This window comes from Panthera onca, chromosome B4 (genome assembly GCF_046562875.1).
Source record: "Panthera onca isolate mPanOnc1 chromosome B4, mPanOnc1 haplotype 2, whole genome shotgun sequence".
NCBI lineage: Eukaryota > Metazoa > Chordata > Mammalia > Carnivora > Felidae > Panthera > Panthera onca.
Window position 1 is genome coordinate 115,514,850 of NC_138345.1, and position 22,888 is coordinate 115,537,737.

Sequence of the window (22,888 nt, forward strand, 5' to 3'; positions counted from 1 at the left end):
AGTTCCAACTCAGGTCTGAGTCCACAGCCTGTGTTTGTTGTAAAACCTCAGGCTTCCTCGACCGCCACCCCCAACTTTTTACTTACCAAAACCATGGGTTCCCTCAATCTGGCTCATGTTAACCTTTTCCACACAAAGTCATTTATCACCTCCAATCTAGAAACCACTGCTTACTCAGAACTCCTGCCACTTTGAGTCCTTCCTGCAGCACTACATTTTCTACTGCCTCGTATTATTAGTTATCTTATTCTTTCCCCCACTTTTCTGCAGTCCTAGAGCCTCACAATGTCTTCTGAACACAGCAGGCACACGGCTGTCTTACAACGTTGTTTTGTACTTTGATATTATTTCCTCTGGGTGAAATGCCAAATCACGTAAAAAGATCAGACGAAAGGGCTAATTTTGGTGACTTAAAAATGTTATCAAAGACCCAAGCTCTCTCCATTTTTCCGTTCCACCACTCTTGGGACATCTGCTTGTTCTCTCACGGAGGCAAAAAGAGCTACTGAGGTTCTAAGAATCACATGCAGACCATTTCTGGCTGCAGACAAGCAAACCACTTTTCTTTCACACTTTATTAAGGAGGAAAACATTTTCTAGAAACTGCCCAGCAGATCTCCTCTTAGGGCCCTTTGGCCAGGGCTGAGTCACAGGTCCATACCCTAGTTGCAAGGGAGGCTGTGGAAGCAGGATCTAACATTTTCAGCCTCTACTTCAGGAGCCGGCTCAGCCAGCCAGAGAGAAAGAGAAAGAATCGTGCTTGCACAGGCAACCTACAGTGTTTGCAAACAACACCGTTAGAGAAAATATTAATGCGATGATAAGCTCTGTAAAAGGAAACCCCTCCATATCCACACAGATGAATCAGCAGAAGTTTGCTAATCGGGTAGAACAGTCCGGTGCTCACTGCACTAGAGGTAGGAGAGAACGGAGCTGGAGTCCCCCAGTTCTTGAAGCAGGAACTTGTGAGCACGTTTCTTTCCCTCAGAAACTTAGATACCACAGTCTCTTCCACCACAAGGAAGGAAGGGCAAGGAGGACAAAGAACCTAGTGCTTCTGAGCTTCCTATGTTCTCCAAAGAGCTGCAAAAGGAAAAGAAAAAAAAAAAAACAAACCTCAAGAGATTTAAAGAACAGAAGTGATATCCAACTATTTATAGGTCTTTGCCTCTTTTTCCTATTCTTTGCTGTTTTTTAAAAATTTTTTAATGTTTATTTATTTTTGAGAGAGAGAGAGAAATGAATGAGTGGGGGAGGGGCATAGAGAGAAGGAGACACAGAATCCAAAGCAGGCTCCAGGCTTCGGGCTGTCACCACAGAGCCCAATGCGGGGCTCGAACTCATGAACCGCAAGATCATGACCTGAGCTGAAGTCAGACGCTTAACCACTGAGCCACCCAGCTGCCCCCCTCTTTGCTGCTTCTAACTGGACAGTCTCCTTGAACCACCACCACCAGCACTGTCATCTATTTCCAGTTCCAGAATCAACACAGACACCTATCAGAGGGGAGACGCTTAAGAAAATTCCAGCACAATGGAAAACAATGTAGCCACTAAAACGGAGGTGAATGTGAATGGGCTACACGGACAGCTATCCAAGCCTCATTGTTAGGGGAGAAAACCAAGATGCACAGCTAGGTCTACACAGGCTCATTTGTGCTTTAAAAGAGATAGAGTTTGGGGGTTTATATAAATATATACAAGCGTACTTTAGTTGTGTGGAAAATTTCCAGAAGGAAATCTCAGGAACTGTGAATGGTGGTTACCTCTGGGAAACAGGGTTGGGAATTTGGGGACAGTGATACTTTTTGTTATATATTGATTTCTGGAAGGGTCTGTTGTTACTCATTTTGATATTATTTTTAACAAAGTTCCCAGGGCTTGTACCCTCAAAGTCAGACTAACATGCAAAAATACCTTTAAAATTTCATTAGCACTCTCAAGATACTTTCCTGCTCACTCCTCTTGGGCCCTATGATTTTACTAATAGCAAAATAACATATTTTTTTAAAAATAGCAAAATAACTGACCTCAGTATTCAGGATAGTAAGTCGAAGACAGTCACAGAGTGACTACTTGGTGACTGTTTGCATATATACAGCTCATGTGACTCCTGAGGGCTAGACTGCTTTATTTGTGACTCTCAATTTTTTTTTTTTTTTTTTTGAGAAAGAGCGTACACAAGCGGGGGAGGGGCAGAGAGAAGGAGAGACAGAATCCCAAGCAGGCTCTGCATGCAGAGCCTGATGTGGGGCTCAAACTCACGAATCCTGAGATTCATGAATCCTGAGATCAAGAGTTTGGACGCTCATCTGACTGTACCACCCAGGCAACCCCGTGTTCTCAATTCTTAAAGTTTGGTTTTGCCCTTCAAAAATGGTTTCTGTAACAACTACGAAAAGCAGTAAGGGTATCTCCTTAAGGTTAAAGTGTCTCAGGGGCCAAAATAGGGTGGCCCTACTATTTTAATGTAAAAACATTTTTGATGGCTCCAGGATTTGAACAAAGCAATGCTGAAATCAGATTACAAGATATATTTAAAATGTTCATAATTTAATGAATTCTTAAAACATTAAAAATTGTTTGCCACATGCTCTAGAGAAATTCCATTCCTAGGACCAAATGCTCATGTTAAGAAAGTGTATTAAAAATATTCATAGCGGGGCACCTGGGTGGCTCAGTTGGTTGAGTGTCCAACTTCAGCTCAGGTCATTATCTTGTGGTTTGTGGTTCGAGCCCCGCGTCGGGCTCTGTGCTGACAGCTCAGGGCCTGGAGCCTGCTTCAGATTCTGTGTCTCCCTCTCTGTCTGCCCCTCCCCTGCTCATGCTGGGTCTCTTTCTCTCTCTCTCTCAAAAGTAAATAAACATTAAAAAAAAAAAATTCACAGCACAGGGGCATGCACTTTCAAATGTTCCCTCTGTAAAGAGAGCTTTCTTACTATTCTTCCTTTCTAATCTTATACTCTAATAAACTTTTGCCTGCTGCTAAAAAAAAAAAAAAAAAATCATAGCCACAATGTTCACAACAGAAAACCACCACCCAGAAATAACCCAAAGGTCTATAGGCAACAGAATGAATATATATACACTGTGTGCATTTGTTACATGGAAGCAGATGAACCATAGCTACAATGTACAATTAAAATAGATCAATCTTAAAATAACCAAGTGGAAAAAACTACATGCAGTACGAATACTACTTTCTAAAGTTCAAGCACAGGCCAACACTTATTTAGGTATGAACACACAGGTGGTAAAATGACGAAGAAAAAGCAAGAGAATGGTTAACACATACCTTAGGACAGCCAGACCTCAGGGTGGGGGCAGGGGGAGAGGCAGGGGTTGTGATGGAGGGGATATGCAATCCCGGAAAAGGTCATGGGATCAAGTTCAATTTCTTACCCTTGGTTTTAGGTGCAGGAGTGTTTCACATTATTTTTTAAATGCAATCTTTTCTGTTTAGTATTTCACAATCTATAAACATTTAAAAAATAAAAGCCATGGAGTAAGTTACACCGTGTGATAAACTCTGTGTGGGTGCGTATCGTTTAAGTTACACACTGAGTGACATCTATCTTTTAATCCTTTTGGTCTATCTCTGGTTCTATGCTTAACTCTTGGGTAATAATGTTAAAATCTAAATTTGAGGACCTGCTTAATGTGACCTGAACTTAAAGGCCTCCTAGCCATCCCCGGAGGGGGTCCTGACTTGGTCCTCCGGGTCACACCCAGGAATGTAAAGGGTACAGTCTAGATAAAGAGAGAGAGAAAGAGAGAGAACGTACACGAGACCAAATTTCCCTCAGGCTACAGACGAACCCCCAGGCAGCCTGCAAACCACCCTGGTCTGCACTTGAGACAACTCCTCCGTCAGCTGCAGGACGGCAATCAGGAGGAGGCAGAGCCGGGAAGGGTCTGCCCACATTGAGGAGGCTTCTCCAGAACAGCCTGGTAGACCAGCAGCTGGCAAGAAGAGACCCCTTCCCACATCCTCTTGAAGAGCGGCCGGCGCAGCTGTATTACAAGCGGTGCCCTCGCGGTCTGGGCGGCCATCTCCCCTTTCATTCCAACCCAAACTGTACGTGACTGTTGCATTCACTATGCTAGGAGGCTGCTAAGATGCTTTGTTGTTAGAATAGGCTCTCCAATTTTTTTTTTTAATAACAGAAATTTAATCTTCAAGATGCAAAAGATCAAATGATAAGCAGCACACTCCTCCAACTTTCCACACCCCTCCTCCATCACCAATTGTTTGTTTCCAAAGGCTAGGGATCATTATCAACAGTAAGCCCACCTTTGGAATATTCTAGATCAACCTTTGAGACCAAACTAATGTGTTCAAATAGTTTAATGCCCAGGAAATGAAACAGTATAGGCATTTTGTAGCAATGTACAGAAACCTTCCGTGGCCCAGGCACACATACAAAGTCACAAATTGAATACAATTTCCCAGGACATCGGGCAGCTCACGGGGGCAGAGCTCGGGTGACATGAACATTCTCCAGCCCACAGGGAGCCCTGCATTCATCACCACGGGGCGGTGTCCCAGGACAGCAGGAGGCGCCCTGCCTACAGATCTACACTTCCCACTGCTGCTCCCTCTCCCGGCCCACAGCCACCACACCCATCTTTCTCATGGGGCACTGACAGTGGCCGACACTGTCACACAAAATCTGTTTTATGGAGTCTGAAGTTTTCAGGAAAGGGAGGATTCAAGGATATCCACTTTTCAAAAGAGCCAAAGTCAGGATACAGAGTTAGACCCAACTCAGTCTGGGTAGAGCCAGGGGAAGTGGATGGAGAACCAGCTCGCTTCGGCCAGGAGCTGGCACACTCAAACACCGCGTGTATTTGCTCATTTCTTAAATCACACAGGCTGCGTTTACATTCTTAAAGGCCCCGGCGAGACGGTTTGGTGGTTCAGGAATTTAGGCAGTTTAAATACCTAGAAAGCCGCTGGGCAATTAGGGAGGATTTGGGGCAAGCACAAAAATAATTTGTATTTCTTTTAAGCACCTCATAAACCATTAATGACCACAAAGCTCTACAGTATATATTTACACAGGCTGCCTGGGATGGGAGAGCGGGTGAAGAGACTTACCGAACACCACACGACAAATCAGAGGGCAGAACAGGGTCAGCAGCCTGCTCACCTTCCTGCCCGAGAGGCATCTGAGGCTGTGAGGCAGACGGGCTTGATATTCCGACAGCACCTACCATATGACTCACCCCGGACTTTGGAGATACTGCTCACATATCTGAGTAGTCCTGTGCTTGTCTCAGGGAAACTCCACGCCCTGCAGTGGGACCAATCCAACTGCCAGCAATAATATACTGTGTTCAAGCCACTGCTGGACAAGTGGGCTCTTTGTGCTGCCAGAAGAGGCACATTCTGTATCTGTGCGGGGGGGGGGGGGGGGGGGGGGGGGCAGACAAGAAGGGGGTCCTGTCACCACACAGCCCGGGGATGGCAAGAGGACCCCAGAAGACACTCAGTCTGGCGCTCCTGGTTTACTGACGAAGAAATGGGCTCAATTCAACACACTCTGGGAAGAGCCAGGGCAAAGGGGTGAACTGAGCACAAGAAACACCAACATGAATGATTGCGGAGCAAGCAGTGAGTGGCTCCAACGCCGAGGGAAGGGCAGTCGCCGGGATGAAGTGAGGAGTCAGGAGACTCTTTCCTCTGTCGCCTCATTCATGAGACAGATGCTCACTGGTGCCTCTGAGTGTCAGGCACAGCAAGGCGTGCTGGAGTTGTAAGGGGACAGTCCCTCCCCTCCCCCACTCTCAGTCTGGCGGCCAGGAAAACACTGACAGTCTCTGATGAGTGCCCTGGGTGTACCTGTGGCTATAAGGCAGCACTTGGGAAAGGGAGCCCAGGGGGCAGCGAGGAAGGAGAGGGAAAGGGACAAGGTGGATACAAGGCAGGAAGAGACTTGTCAGTCAAAAGATGCTTCAGGTAAAGTGAGTTCTGAACTGGTCAGCCAGACAGCAGGTAAGGATTTGGAGGACTCAGGGCAAGGTGGAGAAGGCAGAAGAACTGGGCTGGCAGAACAGAGGTCAGACCTCGAGAGTTCCCTGAAGTCATGCTAAGGTGTTAGGATTTCATCCAACAGGCCATGTGGCAGTTGCTAAAGGCATTAGGAGGACCAGACCTTGGCTTCAGACAAGTCGTTCTGAGAAGCAGAAGGGAAAACACGTTTGGTGCAACAGACTGGAGCTTGCTGTAGGCATCTAAGGCAAGAGTCGGTGAAGGCTGGACAGTGGTAGTGGGGAAGGAGGGCAGAGCGCCTGAGGTACCCCAGAGAGGCATCGTCAAAAGGATGTGCCACCAACTGGATGTGGAGATTAAAAGGGAGAGTCAAAGAAAATCTCACTTCTTTTGCATTCGTTCTGGTGGCCAGGAAGATCATTTACAAGACAGAAAAACTGGGGAGAGGCAGCAGGAGGAGACTGGGGGCAGAGGATGGATGTGGGGTTCCTGTGGGCCATTCAAGCATAGATACCTAGATGGACGCTCAGAGAAAGGCAGGGCTAAAGAAACAGAACTGGACAGCGTCTGGGGGGCCAGTTACTGACGGGATATGCGTGGACTTTAAGGTCCAGCGGATCTGATCACATCCCAGCTGCCATCTAGTAGCTTGGAGTAGCTTGGATCTTGCCTTAAACTAAATGTTAAATCAATACCATACTTTTAATATAAGAAGAACATATTTTCTTTGCTGAATGCATTTTGCCTATTCTAACTCATAAGCTTGCCTATTCTAACTCTACTAACTGCCATCTAGCTGCCATCCATGTGACCTTGGGCAATTAAGTTAACGTTCTTGAGACTCTAGTCTCATCTGAGGAAATTCCTCCTAGAAATTAATGAGATCAGAAAAAGAACTTGATGTCATACCAGATACAAGATATTCCTTATTTTTCTCTTGCTCTCTCGTGATCATACACCGGTTCTTATTACGATAACTCGAGTACTAACCCCTGCAACGGATTACAAGCTTTCCTGCTGTCAGTCATTTGTCTTTAAATCCCTTTGACCTTCCTTGTATGAAAAGATTCTCAAATATTTGAATTGCCATAAGCCACAAGAAAAAATCAGGCCAGAATGGTCAGAGGACCAGGGGTTTCCTGCCCTTCACATTAAATAACTAATGCAAAGATCTCAAAACTGCTGTGTGGCTTAAGTGATATTGATTTAATTCTGTGTCAGGGGCAGGGTGTGATGGAGGACAGAGACACTGGGGTCTGGAAAAGAGACAGAATGTTGTCAGTATAATAAAGCCTAGTCAACAGAACTTGACTCTTTACGTAAAACTATACTGTAATATTTCAGAGGAAGAGTGTCTACCAAAGTTAATACTGCATCATAAGCTTCTATCCTCTGGCTCTGTTCAAGCAAAAGTCTTAAACAAATGTTAAAGATAAATCTAGCAAATGGATCTTGCCTTAAACTAAATGTTAAATCAATACCATACTTTTAATATAAGAAGAGTATATTTTCTTTGCTGAATACATTTTGTCTATTCTAACTCTTAAAATGAACATCTTAAATTACAATAAGATTTAAAAATCAGACCACTATGGCATACAGAATTCAATTCCACATAGCCAAGCTCATTCGTTTTTCCTCTGGGTTTTGACTTCAAATTTGGGCTCCAATTTGTCTTACCTATTTTTATGGCTGCCTTCCTAGTCTGAGAATACCTTGGTCACTGGATATTTTATGTTATCTCCAACTTACTTGCTAAAAACACATTCACAATCACCTCTTCCTCCCTTCCTAGTCCTTCCCTGGCAGCCTCAGATATCCACTCTTTCATCCATGGCCCAGCTCTGCATACCTACTTCAGGTCTGTGTCCCAGTCATAAATATCTCAAAAAAAAAAAACCAAAAAAAAAACCAAAAACAAAAACAAAAATAAAAACAAAAACAAAAAACCTCTCTCAAGTTTCTAATGTGAAATTACTTGACAATTGCCTTGAGGCTATCTAGTCATTTGGTTCACTTACTAATTTTGATTAAAAATAGAGAATGATTCAATTCAGAGCTATAGACTTCAGAACTTGTTTTACTCCTGGCTGTCTTCCACCTGCCCAGGTGTGGCTCGGCTGAAGCATGACCAGTCTGAGAGGGCACTTTGGTCCCTGAGTGCTGAGAAAGAACACACACTCACTCTCCAACATGCCACCTCTAGCCTGAGGTTCTTGCTGCTCCCCGACTGTCTGGACTCTGGATGGCTCCTTTTAACTCACAATCCACCTGGCCATCCCTCTTAGCCAGCTGTAAGGTTTCAACTCTTACTGACATATAGATCCAGGACACCTCTTCATTCTTCTCTGCCTTGAATAGATTTGAATTTCCCAGACTTGAATAAATTCAACTAATTTTCTGGGCCTAAAAGATCCCCTCCTATCTTGCTGCCGGTAGGAGGCAAAACGAAGGCAGGTAGATGGCCAGATTAGATGGCATCTGCCACTAAACCAGCAACATCCCCAGGCCACAGGGCTCCTGATTTGTGTTAGTTATCTCTCAGACACTAAGGACACGCACACAGTCTGGGCCAGAAGACTACTGAAAAGTAATTCTTTTAATTTAAACATTACCTTGAAACACACACACACACACACACCCTAACTAGACCGTGACTTGCATCAGAGGTTATGTAAAATGAACAGCATCTCATCACCACGATGCTTCACTCACAAGTGTCCTACAAGACCTACCAAAGGAGCAGCACCATATCCAGGGAACAGGCCATGGCTTTCTCACAGTATATGATGCTCCAAGATCGTCTTACTTTCTTCAGAACCCAATTCAGGTTCTGGGACCTCATGTGACCCAAAGAATTCTATTGGAAAATTCAGGGTTATTTGCTTTACTAAGCTATTTCTCTATTTTCCTCTCCCAGGGAACACCTTAAATACCTTTTAATTTTTTTTTTTAAGGTTTATTCATTTTTCAGAGACCGAACGTGAGCAGGGGAGGGGCAGAGAGAGAGCGAGATACAGAATCTGAAACAGGCTCCAGGCTCTGAGCTGTCAGCACAGAGCCCAACACGGGGCCCGAACTTAAGATGGTAAAATCATGTCCTGAACTGAAGTCAGATACCTAACCGACTGAGCCACCCAGGCATACTCCTTAAATACCTTTTAAATTCTTCTCTTTATGAAATATCTCTACTCATCCCTCCAACCAGAGGACCTGAGGTACGTCTCAGGTTTTGTGTAAATAGACAAGGACAGTTAGCTGCTCGCCTGCTCTATTAGAATAAACTGGGACAGGAAAGTCTTTTGAAAATCAAAGATTTCACCAGTTAAATTGGTGAAACCTTTGTAAGGGCACTGTATTCCCATCTTTCCTTATTTAAAAGACACATACCCCTTGACTCAACAATCTCTCTTTTAGAAATCTATCCATACATGGTTACAGAAAAAAGATGTACAAAAATATTCAGTACAGTATTACAAAGCAAACAAACATGGAAAAAAACCATCACCCTAGAAGGCACTTAAATTGTATATCAATAGGAGACTGGTTAAATAAATAATGGATATATATGTTTTGTGTAGAAAACATTTATGTAAAAATACGTAAGAAACATTAACAGTGCTTATCTCTGGGTTAAAAGTTCTAAGAACATTTTCCACCTTACGTCCTTTATGAGATTTTTCTCCTATAAACTTGCACTTTTTTAGAAGTTTATTTATTTTGAAAGAGTGAGAGCGAGAGAGCAGGGGAGGGGCAAAGAGAGAGGAAGAAAAAGAATCCCAAGCAGGCTTTGCACTGTCACCATAGAGCTGACACAGGGCTCGAACTCATGAACCATGAGGTCATGACCTGCACCGAAATCAAGAGTGAGCCACCCAGGCGCCCCTAAACTTAACAATTTTTTAAGTTAAGCTAGTTAATAGGGGAGAAAAGTAAACCTTCATAAATTCAGGCTTACACCAAAGTTTTACTAAACTCTTCATTTTGACAATGTTATTCCATCTTTGTTAAACAGTAAATAGAACAAACAAAGCAGATACACATTAAAATGTGTTTGCTCCAGCAGCTAATGATTTCATCGTTCAAGTTTAGGAATTTTGTCTTAGAGTCTCAGAAGATCAGTTTTTTTTTTTTCCTCAAGCACCTGCTGTATGAGTTACAGACCCTTTTTTAAACTAAATGGCTTGATTTAACCACAGAACTTGTGCTAAACATGTGTTTACACTTAAAATCGGTTTTACTCTGGAAATTGGGGTGAGACTGGGGAGAGAAGCCCACAATGTTTGTCAAACCTAAAAAGAGGGGCGCCTGAGTGGCTCAGTCCATGAAGCATTCGATTCTTGATTTCAGCTCAGGTGACAATCTCACAGTTCATGAGATCAAGCCCTGTGTCCCTGTATCCGGCTCTGTGCTGACAGCATGGAGCCTGCTTGGGATTCTCTCTCTGTCCCTCCCCTGCTCGCTTGCTCTCTCTCAAAATACATTTAAAAACAAAAACATGGGAATGCAAGCTGATGCAGCCACTCTGGAAAACAGTATGGCGGTTCCTCAAGTAACTAACAATAGAACTACCCTATGACCCAGCAATGGCACTACTAGGCATTTATCCACCGATACAGGTGTGCTGTCTCAAAGGGACACATGCACCCCCATGTTTATAGCAGCACTATCCACAACAGCCAAAGTATGGAAAGAGCCCAAATGTCCATCAATGGGTGAATGGATAAAAAAGATGTGGTAAATATATATACAATGGAGTATTACTCGGCAATCAAAAAGAATGAAATCTTGCCATTTGCAACTACATGGATGGAACTGGAGGGTATTATGCTAAGTGAAATTAGAGAAAGACAAAAATCATATGACTTCACCCATATGAGGACTTTAAGAGACAAAAGAGATGAACATAAGGGAAGAGAAGCAAAAATAATATAAAAACAGAAAGGGGGACAAAACAGAAGAGACTCATAAATATGGAGAACAAACCGAGGGTTACTGGAGGGGTTGTGGGAGGGGGGATGAGCTAAATGGGTAAGGGGCACTGAGGCATCTACTCCTGAAATCATTGTTGCACTATATGCTAACTAATTTGGATGTAAATTTAAAAAAATAAAAAATTAAATTAAAAATAAATAAATAACAACAAAAAAACAAAAAACAAACCTGGGGCAGCTGGGTGGCTCAGTCAATTAAGTGTCTGACTTTGGTTCAGTTTGTGAGTTCAAGCCCTGCATTGGGATCTGTGCTTTCAGCCAAGAGCCCCCTTCAATCCTGTCCCCCCCTTCTCTCTCTCCCCCCTTCCCTTGCCTCACATGTGCTCTCTCCCCCTCTCTCAAAAATAAACATTAAAAAAAAATTTTTTTAAAAACCCTAAAAAGAAATACACACACACCCTCAAATAAGGAAAAAAAAAAAAGACTGATGCCCAGGCCCTTTTATAGGACTTACAATATCTTTGGGTCTGGGAGTCCAATTTCTATATTTTTAACAAGTTCCCCAGGTAATTCCTATGATGATGGTACTGTCTCGTGCACACTGGATGTAACTATGCTTAGCAAACACTGTCTTATCCAATGGAAACAACACAGCATAGAGTCGAAAATTCTGTGAATTCTGCACAACTCCAAGATTTTAAAGCAAGTAACTTTTACAAAAAGCAATGTGGAGTTTGGAGAACCCTCCAAACCCTGCCATCAACCCACATCTTTGGGCTTATTTGTGGTTGTCATGGGCGACATGTGGAAGGGCTATCTTTGGGGCTAGGAGTGAGCTTGAGTAGTACAGACCAGTGTTTCTCAAATTATGGCCACAATCACCTGACTCCTGGGCCCCGCCTAGACCAATGGTGCAGGGGCAGAACCTGGGGGTCTGCATCCAACCGTCTCCTTTCTCCCTTCCATCTCCACCCACCTTCTTACAACCAAGTTTCCTAACTACTAAGTTAGTCTGGTATTTCCTGAGCATCTGATTGTAAGTCACCTTGGGCCCCTGCTATGCCAGCCCCACCCCAGACCTAGAGAATCAAAATCTCTAACAGAGGTTCCATGTGTTAAACCAGGGCCCCAAGTTAATCCCATAAACAGGGAGGTTTGGGACACACAAATTCAGGTCAATCTCATCTGAAGATAAAGAAACCAAGGCCCAAGGAAGTTAAATAATTTCCCCAAAGACTTAACACCTGATTAATGATTGCCGGGACACCGAAAACCCGGTGAGCTCATTCTTTGCTCTTATACCAATACTACTTATTAATGTTTATCATGAGTACCTGTGTGGTTTCTGATTCATCATGATGAGGCTGTAAGTAAGTGACTCATGAAGTCTGAACCCAGGGAGCATGTCGGAACATCTACCTGCTCTTTGGAGTTTTTCCACTTTCAATGTCAGGATGAGGAAAAATATAAACACAGCACATCTGATAAAAAAGCAAAGACAGTCCTACACATTCATAACCGGGGAAGAGGATTCGAAATTCTTGCTATTTCTTTGCCAAATATTAGAACCTTTAGCAAAAAGGTCTCTAACAAATTACAACACTTTCGGTCAGAACATCAGCCTGCACCTTGCTGTGGGAGAGCACAGAGGGAGTCTCCTACCGAGATTCTACAACCTTATCCTGGAACCCGTACCTCTACACCCATCAACGAGGAACAGGGATGGAAACAAGACCCCCAGCTTGGAATGCACACAGCAAGCTTTAATTCAAGGGGGGTTCAATCGAGTTATAATTGCCTCTAATTGGCCCTCCCACACAGTCTCACAATTTACAGCTGTAATCAGTTGCACAAAGAATGAGCTAAATTTCTTTTCTACCTTTGAAATCAGAATCCTCTCCGGTTAGGTTCTTACCATTACTGTTTTGATTTTTTTTTTTAATATACCAAGATATAAAAAAGGATGAATGAAGATGCAGGCAGATCTTTTGGAAATAAGCACTGATCCCTATGACCTAATGATAACCCGGCGGGATTCAAATTTGCAACAGAGACTGATGCCAATTCGGGGAAATGTTTCGTTCCAGGGCACGCCATCCAAAAAAACACATTCATCTGGTCAGACATTTTCCATACTCTGATTTTTATCTTTCTTGGCATGCTCGACTCTTCTCTAATAAAGTCACAACCCTTTGTTGCCATGGAACCCAATCAGACATGGAGCCTGTTACTATGACTTCCCTGCAAGTCTAAAAAAAGACCCAGTGACCAAAAGAACAGCCCTTTCTTAAAAAAAAGAAGAAAGAAAGAAAGAAAGAAAGAAAGAAAGAAAGAAAGAAAGAAAGAAAAAATATGTATTTCCAAGGCAAAGAAGCTCCAAAAAATGACCCAACCCTTTCATACCCATTGAAGTTTAAGATTTTATGCAGGCTAACTTGAACTCTTGAGCCAAAGCTCAGCCAGTGTTTTATAGAACAATTTTCAGCTGGGTCATTCCATAGAAGACAATTTTATAAATAAGTACCTGGCAAAGAGGGTAACTCTTCTTAGGATTTTTTTTTTTTTTAATTTCTAGGCAAGCTTCCTGAAATTTGAGTAGCTATTTAGCAAACATATGTCAATCAGCAGCAACCAAACTGCAATGTTCATTTCCATCGATACTTAATTTTAGCCAAATGCTCATTATTTCTCTGTGAAGAAAAGATAAGCAAAACAGTACAATCGACCCTGTGGTCGGAGCTGGGCTAAACCTGTAGAGAAAAACATGAGACGAACAGCAGAGCCACTTATGGAAAGTGAATTAACATTTGCTGAGCGCGTACCAGGAGCCAGGCGCTTTTATGTCACCGTGGGAACGCTGCGGCAGAGGCACTTGGTATCTCTCTCTTACAGATAAGGTACCAAGGCTCGGGGAGCTTAATGGCTTGCTCCAGCTGCGATGCTCGAATAGTGTCTGCCTCCCAAAGCCAAAGCAATTCATTCATTAAACCAACATTTACTTTTGGCCTCACAGGTGCTATGCATTTTGTTAGGCTTCTTGTTCTTTAGGAGGGAATCTGCAGGCTGTAAAGCTTGTCTGTAAAGAGGACATGGGAGTCTATGTGTAGTGTTCGGGCTGTACCCATTTATACTCCCCACCCTATCTGTCTGGCAGCAGCTAACCCTTGGGAGAATCAGGAGTAAATGCCCTGGCCAATTACATATGATGACAAGGGGCCGGACACCTACTACCATCCCTCAAAAGGCTGGCTGCTGACGAAGCCTCCCCACCTTCAGCTCTGCAGTGGGAAGGACCCTGACGCTCCAGGCGCCTGTTCTTGTGCAGTTTGAGCAAGGAAGTACAAGCCGCACTATACACACTCACAACTATTCTATCCAACACTGGTTTGGGATGATCGGCTTTGACAAATGACTAGTAAAGAAGGAATAAGGAATGGGGGGGCGCCTGGCTGGCTTAGTTGGAAGAGCACGCAACTCTTGATTTCAGGGTTGTGAGTTCAAGCCCCACGTTGGGAGTAGAGCTTACTTTTCAAGAAGGAATATGTAAAAGTATGGAAGTTAATTTAGAAGTTATATTATTAATTATACCAGCCTTTTCAGCTAGAGATATTTCACTTATTTCCTCATATAATGAACACAACTACTTTGATTAAAAGAAATTTCAAAGGGGCACGCCTGGGAGGCTCAGTCAGCTGAGCATCCGACTCTTGATCTAGGCTCAGGTCATAGTCTCCGGGCCTTAGGATAGAGCCCCGCATCAGGCGTGGCGCTGAGTGTGGAGCCTGCTTCAGATTCTCTCCCTCTGCCCCTCTCCCCTATTTGCTCTCGCTCGCAAATGAAATTAAAAAAAAAAAAGAAGAAAGAAAAATGAAATTTCAAAGACCAACACCACATCACAGAGAGACACCACTTCACACCCACCAGAAAGACTATCATCAGAAGACTGGTTGTAAGCGGCACCGGTGAAGACGTGGAGAAGTCGGGAGCCCTCGTGCACTGCCCGTGCCATGTAAACCGGAGCGGCTGCTGGGGAAGAACACTCTGGCGGTTCCTCAAAAGGTCAAGCACAGAACTACCACGTGAGCCAGCAAATCTACGCCTAGGTAGGTACCCGAGAGATAGGAAAGCATATGCCCGTGCAAAAACCTGCACGCACATGTTGACGGCAACACTGATCCTAAGAGCCCGACACTGGAAACAACCAACCCAAATGTGCGTCAGCTGATGAGCGGATAAACAAAATGTATGGTGCAGCCACACCATGGAAGATCATTTCGCAACAGAATGAAACGAAGTGCGGACGGAAGCCACAACACAGACGAACCTTGGAAACTTGATGCCGACTGAAAGAAGGCAGACACAAAAGACCACGTGACATCTGATTCCATTTACAGAAAGTGTCCACAACAGGCAAATCCAGAGAAACAGAAAGTAAATTAGGGCTGGCTTGGCCTGGGGGTTTGGGAGGGAGGAAATGGAAAGTGATTGCTAATGGGTAGAGAGTTTGTTTTGGGGGCAATGAAAATGTTCCGAAATTGATTGTGGTGGTGACTGCACGATTCTGCAAATATACTAAAAAACCATTAAGTCTACACTTTTAAGTGAGTGAACTGTATGGTATGTGAATTATATCTCAATAAGGCTGTTATTTAAAAGAACAAAAAAGAGGAAAAAAAACAACCAGTTTTTTGTCTGTTCTGTTTTTGGTTATCCTATTAAGAAAAAGACCGATGCCTGGGTGGCTCAGTCGGTTAAGTGTCTGACTTCAGCTCAGGTCATGTTCTCATGGTTCATGAGTTCAAGCCCCACGTCAGGCTCTGTGTTGACAGCTCAGAGCCTAGAGTCTGCTTCAGATCCTGTGTCTCCCTCTCTCTGCTCCTCCCCTGCTTGCTCTCAGACCCTCGCACTCTCAAAAATAAATAAACATTAAAATAGAAAAAAGAAAAGAAAATAGCCCAAATGACAAGACCACCTGACAAAAGAGCCCAAACAAGATGGCCTGACCTTGGACAAGCCTCTGGGGATTCTCTGTGCCTTATTAAGGAAACAAGGCTCACACCTGCACCAGATGCTCTCTTTGAGGTGGAAAAACCACTTGGATGAAAACCTCTCAGTGTTCAAAAACAGGAGAATCAGACCCCATCTGACCCCCCAGGCCAGGACCTATCCTACTCTAGCCCTTGTCTGATTCTTACCTTCACCCCAGGATCCATTCTTCAACCAACTCCTGAGCACCTGCCAGGTACAAGGCTTGATGCTAGACCATTTTCATAACCTCTAGTTCTAAGCCCACAACCCACAGGGGAGAGAAGTATCATTCTGATTCTACAGGCACAAAACAGACTCAGAAAGATTATGCAGTTGGCCAAGTGGCAGAGAGAGCTTTTGAACTCAGAATCAAAGCCTGGGCTGTTTCTCTTATTCCTACATCAGGGTTTTTCAAACTGGCTCCACAGGCACATTCTTGGAAATTCCACAGGTTTGCTACAGATGATTTTAAATGATGTATTTATTTAGATGGCAAAGAATATTAGTTTAACTGTATTTGGGGGATCCCAGCAATAACCAGCTGCTAACCAAGTACTACCCTGAGGTTCCAAGACCTTCCAGACTTCCACTGGAAGTACACTGGGCCCAGGTATTAATACTTCTTCAGTCAACAGGAAATGTGACGGCTGACTCCAGTTTCCTGGGACCGTACCACAAACTGGGTTACTTAACACAACAGAAACGTATTCTCTCTCAGTTCTGGAAGCCTGAAATCAAGGTGCCAGCAAGGCCATGTTCCTTCTGAAGGTGCTGGGATTAAGGCGTCTCTCCCAGCTTCTGGCGGCCTCATCAGGCATTCCTTGGCCTGTAGACAAATCACACCAATCCTGCCAGTCTTCACATTGTAAGTACTTTCCCTGGGTCTTCACATCATCTTTCTTCTCTGCATGCCTGTCTCCAAATCCCCTCTTTTTAAGGACACCAGTCCTACTGGGTTACAGCCCACCCTGATGACCTCTTTTGGACTTCACTACTTCTGTAAAGACCCTATTTCCAAGCAAAGTCACACTCTGAGGTATTGGGAGTTAGGGCTTTTGTAAAGGGCAAACTCACTCCTGTGTCTCCTCTCACAGCTGGTCACCACACAATCCTCCAACACCCGCTGGGTGTCCTATAATTCAGCTCAGTTCTGACACTACCGACAGACAGCATCAGATCACATAGCTGAAGGGTCTGCAGCCCCCTATTTCAGTCACCAATCCTAGTCCAGGTTGTTACCTGTGCTTCTGACCCACCGGCTATAAACTGGAGGTTTCCGTGACCCTCTCTCCAGAGTCTATTAATTTGCTAGAGTGGCTCACAGACTCAGGAAAACATTTACTTACTAGACTACCAGTTTATGATCAAAGGATGTATCTCCGGAATAGCCAAATGGAAGATATGCAAAGGTGCACGGAAAGTGTGCAGAGCTTCCATGCCCTCTCTGGGAGCCACTGTCCCTGAATCTCCACGTGGTCATCAATCCAGAAGCTCTCTGAACCACAACCTTCTGGGGTTTTATGGAGGCTTCATTATGAAGGCATTGATAGATTAAACCACCGGCCATTGGCGACTACATCAACCCAGGCCCTCTCCTCTCCTCTCCTCTCCTAGGAAGTGGAAGGTGGGACTGAAAATTCTAATCTTCAAATCAAGGTCTCTATTCTATTCTACCTGTTCCCCCCCCCCCCACCCTATCCTCAGGGGCTTCCCAAAAGTAACCTAAATAACCCAAATTCCAGTGCGGTTGAAAGGGGCTTGTTATATAAATAACAAAAGACACCCATTTCACTTTCATCATTACAATCACTTAAGAAATTCCCAAGGTTTTAGGAGCTTTGTCAGAAATGGAAACAAAGACCAAATATATACCTTTGCCCCTTGAACAACAGGAGTTGGAAGGACCCAGGTCCACTTAAAGGTGGGTTTTTTTTATAGTACAGTACTGTATATGTCTTTTCTCATGATTTTCTTAGTAACTTTTTCTTTTCCCTAGCTTACTTTATTGTTAAGAATACAGTATATAATACACATAATCTACAAAATATGTGTTAATCGACTGTTTAGGTTAGTGGTAACCCATCGACAGTAGGGTACTTGTAGTTTTTTTTTTTTGAGCGGGGGCAATTAAAGTTACGCACGGATTTTCCACTGTGTGAATGGGGGTGTCAGTGCCCCCAACCCTTCATTGTTCAAGGGTCAACTACTTCTTATTATAAATTACAGTATCACAGACTTCAACATATCTTTTTGAGGGGACACAATTCAACCCATAACCCTGACTTTAAATATAAACGATGCAGCATTTCCCGATGAAGGTCAAAGGGGGTCTCACAGTGAAAGGAGGTGTCATACACAGAATTTTTCTAACAGGGAAGTTAACAGACTGAGTCTTCTCCATATTATAGAACAGGTAACAGAAGCATTCTAAACGCAAAAGAAAACCTGTCCTGTACTGATTTAGATTATCTGTGTATTAAGCTAGTGTTCAATTGTTACTATCTTTGTATTTTATGTGCACCTGAAAATTTTCATGCTAAAATGTTAGGAAAAATTTCCTTAGACCGTTGATGAAACCTGCTAATGAGGTCTTTGTTCTTAAATTTTTTTTCTTAACGTTTATTTACTTTTGAGACAGAGACAGACAGAGCATGAATGGGGGAGGGTCAGAGAGAGAGGGAGACACAGAATCTGAAACAGGCTCCAGGCTCTGAGCTGTCAGCACAGAGCCGACGCGGGGCTCGGACTCACAGACTACGAGATTATGACCTGAGCTGAAGTGGATGCTTAAGGGACTGAGCCGCCCACGCGACCCATGAGGTCTTTATTCTTAAAGAACACCTAAGTAAAAACACCAATTAGCATCTCTGAACAAACACTTCTTTATAAGCCAAAAGCAGGGAAAAGATAAATTTTAAAACACAAAGATAAGTGTACATGTCTTCCTAATTAGACTTATTTAAACAACAAATATGGCCAATGCCTTAACTCATCATTTGAGGTCCTTAAACACTGAACTCCGAAAAAAATAAAGTCCCACCATCTGTTGGAACGTACGAACTCAAATATTACACTAATATCTACAGCGTGGTTTGAAGTGTTGGGGTTTGGAGGCAACGGCCAAGAAAGAATTCTTGAGACAGCTTCGGGGCAAAAGGGTGGTTTTATTAAAACACAGGGGACAGGATCTATGGGCAGAAAGAGTTGCATTATAAGTGTGAGGAGTGATTATATAAGATTTTCTATCCTATGGAGGGGAGGGTGACGGGGTCCCAGAAAATTGTAATTGAATCTACAGGTTTCTGGAAAGTTTGGTTATTGACAAGATTGCTTTTTGCTTGTAAATCATTAAGACAGTTGCAAACTGAGGTGCTTGGGTGGCTTAGTCAGTTGAATGTCTGGCTTTGGCTCAGGTCACGAGCCCACGGTTCATGGGTTCAAGCCTTCGTCGGGCTCTGGGCTGACAGCTGAGAGCCTAGAGCCTGTTTCAGATTCTGTGTCTCCCTCTCTGCCCCTCCCCACTCACACTCTGTCTGTCTGTCTCTCTCTCAATAATAAAAACATTGTAAAAAAATTTTTTTAATAAATAAAAAAGTTAGTGGCAAACTGATAGAAACACTCAGGTCCTACATGACTGTGATCTCCAAGAGATAACCACAAGTTTTTCCCTTTCCTTTGTTCTTGGGCAGCCAGGAGTGCCTGAGGAATGTCACACAGATCCCACCTGGGGGGAGGGGAGTGGACGGGGCTGTTAGCTAGCGCTGTGCCTTCAGCTTGCCTTCTGCTCCCTCATTATCTATGCATGAAATTCCTTTTTTTTTTTTTTGAGAGTGCACGTGAGCAGTGGTGGGAGAGGGAGAAAGAGAATCTTAAGCAGCCTCCACACTCAGAACGGACCCCAATGTGAGGCTCAATCCTACAACCCTGGGATGATGTGACCTGAGCAGAAATCAAGAGTGGGACATTCCATCAACTGACCCACCCAGGTGCCGCTATGTATGAATTCTTAACTCATTCTTTTCTTCCTTGCTTCCTTCCATTTCTCTATCCATCCAAACATTTATTGTGCATTTTTGTGCCAAGCACAGGAGTCACAGCCCCTGCCCACTTTCTGGTGGGGAGAGAAACAAGTCAACCACAAGTGACTAGAATATAAAGGCTCACGGCAGACTTGGGCACAGGCAGGGGGGCCGGCCCAGTGGGAGATGAGAAAGGGAGTCTGGGAAGACCCTTTCAGTATGTTATCTCAGAAGCCTTCCACACCCTTCTAAGGAAAGAATTCTCTTTCTTTGTTACATGAGGAAATGATCTAAGATGAGCTCACACAGTGTGTAAGAACTCAAAACCCAAAACCCTGGCCCATCCTCCCAGAGCCCTGGGACCACAGTGCCCCTCAGAGCTCTAAGCACACCCTCGGAGGGCAGGGAAAATGCATTTAGAAGACCTGGCCACTCCTCTCCTCACCTCCGCTGCTGCTAGCACCCTCCTCCCAGGCACCGTCACCACTCCCCACCTGTGCCAGCTCATACCCACCTTTAATCTGGACCCAAGGCAACCTTGGAAAATATAAACTGGCCTCCCAGTACCTCTTAGACCTTGTGTCCTCACTCTGCTCCTGCCACAAAGCCTCTGGGATGTGCCTCGCACACAACAGGCATACAACTGTCTCAGGCAGTCTGTACTTGCTGTTCAGGCTCCCTGGATGGCTCTTCCCCTTAGACAGCTGCCCAGCTTACTTCCTCAGATCCTCCCTCACTGACCTCTCTGGGAAGAGCTTTCCTTGAGTTTCCTATTTAAAACTGATTCTTTCTATGGGCCTCCCCAGCCCCCTTTCCTTGGTTTGTCTGTGAACACTTATCACCATTTAACATATTCTATGTTTTCCCTGTTGGTCTGGTCCGTCTACCTGGGCTTATCAGAATATAAGCTTGACGAGGGTGATTTCTGCTTTAGTTCCTGGGACGCCTGGCATGTAGTAGGTGTTCAATATGTATTTGTTGACCTAGACTGAAAGCAGGATGGTTACAAGCATGATTCATGCCCGGGCTGCTTATGCATGGGCTCTCCCACACACCACACTCCCGGCTTGGTGAGAGGCAGTAATGAGACAACTGGGCGGTACGGGGTGGGAAGAAGCCAGCCCAAGGTTTGCAAGGAAACTCATTTGTCTTGTTTTGTTTTTAATGTTTATTTTTGAGAGAGCGAGCAAGTGGTAAAGGGACAGAGAGAGAGGGGACAGAGGATCCGAAGGGGGCTCATGCTGACAGCACAGAGCCCAACACGGGGCTCGAACGCACGAACTACAGGATCGTGACCTGAGCTAAAGTCGGAGGCTTAACCCACTGAGCCATCCAGGCGCCCTGCAAGGGAACTCATTCTTAAACTCGATGCCACGAAAAGGTGCCTGAGCGACTCCTTCTCCATGCCACAAGCTGTGGAGATACAGGTACCATCAATCTTGATGCTACTGTCCAAGGAAGCACATTAGAACCAGTGGTCCCACAGCTGTCAATCTCAAGGTGTGGTCCAGGGTGACAGGGACTCAGACAAAGAAATGAGGGGAAGTGGAGAGAGGTCTACATTTTTGCCTTCTCTCAAAGTGCAAATCAACAGCAACAAACAAACCTCTGTTAGGGCGCTCGAGAAAGTCCTTGATTTTCCGAGCTGAGCTCTACCTGTTCACAGAAGGGGTATTTTCTTACACTGGCCTTTTGAGCCCTGGGTCTCTGAAAGCTCACCAGAGCTACTAAGAGAAAAGCACAAGGGTTCAATTCTCCAGAAACTTTTGGACAGCAAAGGGTGGACTCTGAACTTGCCTACATGGCGCCTGGCAGGAGTCAGACAGTCTAAGCAACTAAGCATCTGCTGAGTCTACAGGGTGACAGACGATGAAGCAGCAGCCACAACAGGATCGCACAGGGTCAAACGGCAAAAGCAGTCTGAGGACGACAAACGGAATACTCTTCCGTGGGGAGGACTGTGTGCCACAGAATGCACTTCTGCCAGATTCCAAACTCATCCTCATTCTACTCCCCTGTGAAAAATCCTGGCTGTGTGCCGCAGACCGAGTGGGGGGCAGGAGTGGAAATGGGAGTGACACATAATAGTAACAGGAGATCCATAAGCACCTGACTTTGTAAGGTTCTATGTAAGGCACTAGGGTGCCATTCGGCTCTGAAATTCTACGAAAGAACTAAAGTCACTGCAAGGCTGATTCTGAGAAGCAAATAAAACCCCACTGAAAAATGGTACTATAATTTCTCAAGTTTGCGTCAGTCTGTTCTCTTTAGTGAGAAAAAAGGTGACTGGTTTAAGGTTACAAAGGCAACGTTCCACTATAAAAACCTGCTGGTTGCCATGACAATTAATATCTCTGTTCCTCCCTTTCCTGCAGCATCCTTCTTCCATCTGAGTCAAATCAGAGCAGCTCTGTGACGCCCATGATCTAGTGTTTCCTCTGCACAAGGATATCACAGACGTGCATGGACACAAAACATGTACCAAAAGGTTAATCAGAGGTGAACTTAAAAATCTGTCCTCCTCTGCCAATAGTGTCCTACAAACAACTACCAGGGACGCCCCTGCAGCAGGGTGTGAGAAGGGAGGGTGGCCCAGAAAGGCTTAACAGCGGACACCCACTCTTTTCTTCGGGGTAGGCTCTGGGTCAGTCCTTCCCAGAAGGGTCCACGTGAGGCCAGGGCTCCCTAGAGCACCATCATTATTCGTCTGCAGGCTGTCCTCCCCAGCCTGCACTCTCTGTGAGCACTGCCCACGTCTGATTCACCTCAGGGCCTAGAGGAGCACTGGGTACGAAATGGAGCACTCAGGACAAGAAGGGGGCTTTGGGATAAAGCAGATGCACCTTACATTTTGTGGTAAGATCTGGAGTTTGGGTCTACCCTGCTTCAAACAGGCCCTGTGGGAGAAAAAA

At 44.6% G+C, this 22,888-nt stretch overlaps 1 protein-coding gene across 5 annotated transcripts in view; it reads right to left on the minus strand.

Annotated features, from left to right (window-relative positions):
• The window catches only part of TMCC3 (transmembrane and coiled-coil domain family 3), a 290,652-nt gene that overhangs the window by 37,171 nt on the left and 230,593 nt on the right, over positions 1-22,888 (minus strand). The window contains exon 1 of one of the 5 annotated variants that reach the window (XM_060656749.3): positions 5,102-5,223. The exons of the other annotated variants lie outside the window; for them this stretch is intronic. The gene's annotated coding sequence lies outside the window, so the exon portion shown is untranslated. Of the gene's footprint in view, positions 1-5,101; positions 5,224-22,888 lie in introns of those variants that run through there. 5 annotated transcript variants of the gene reach the window in all.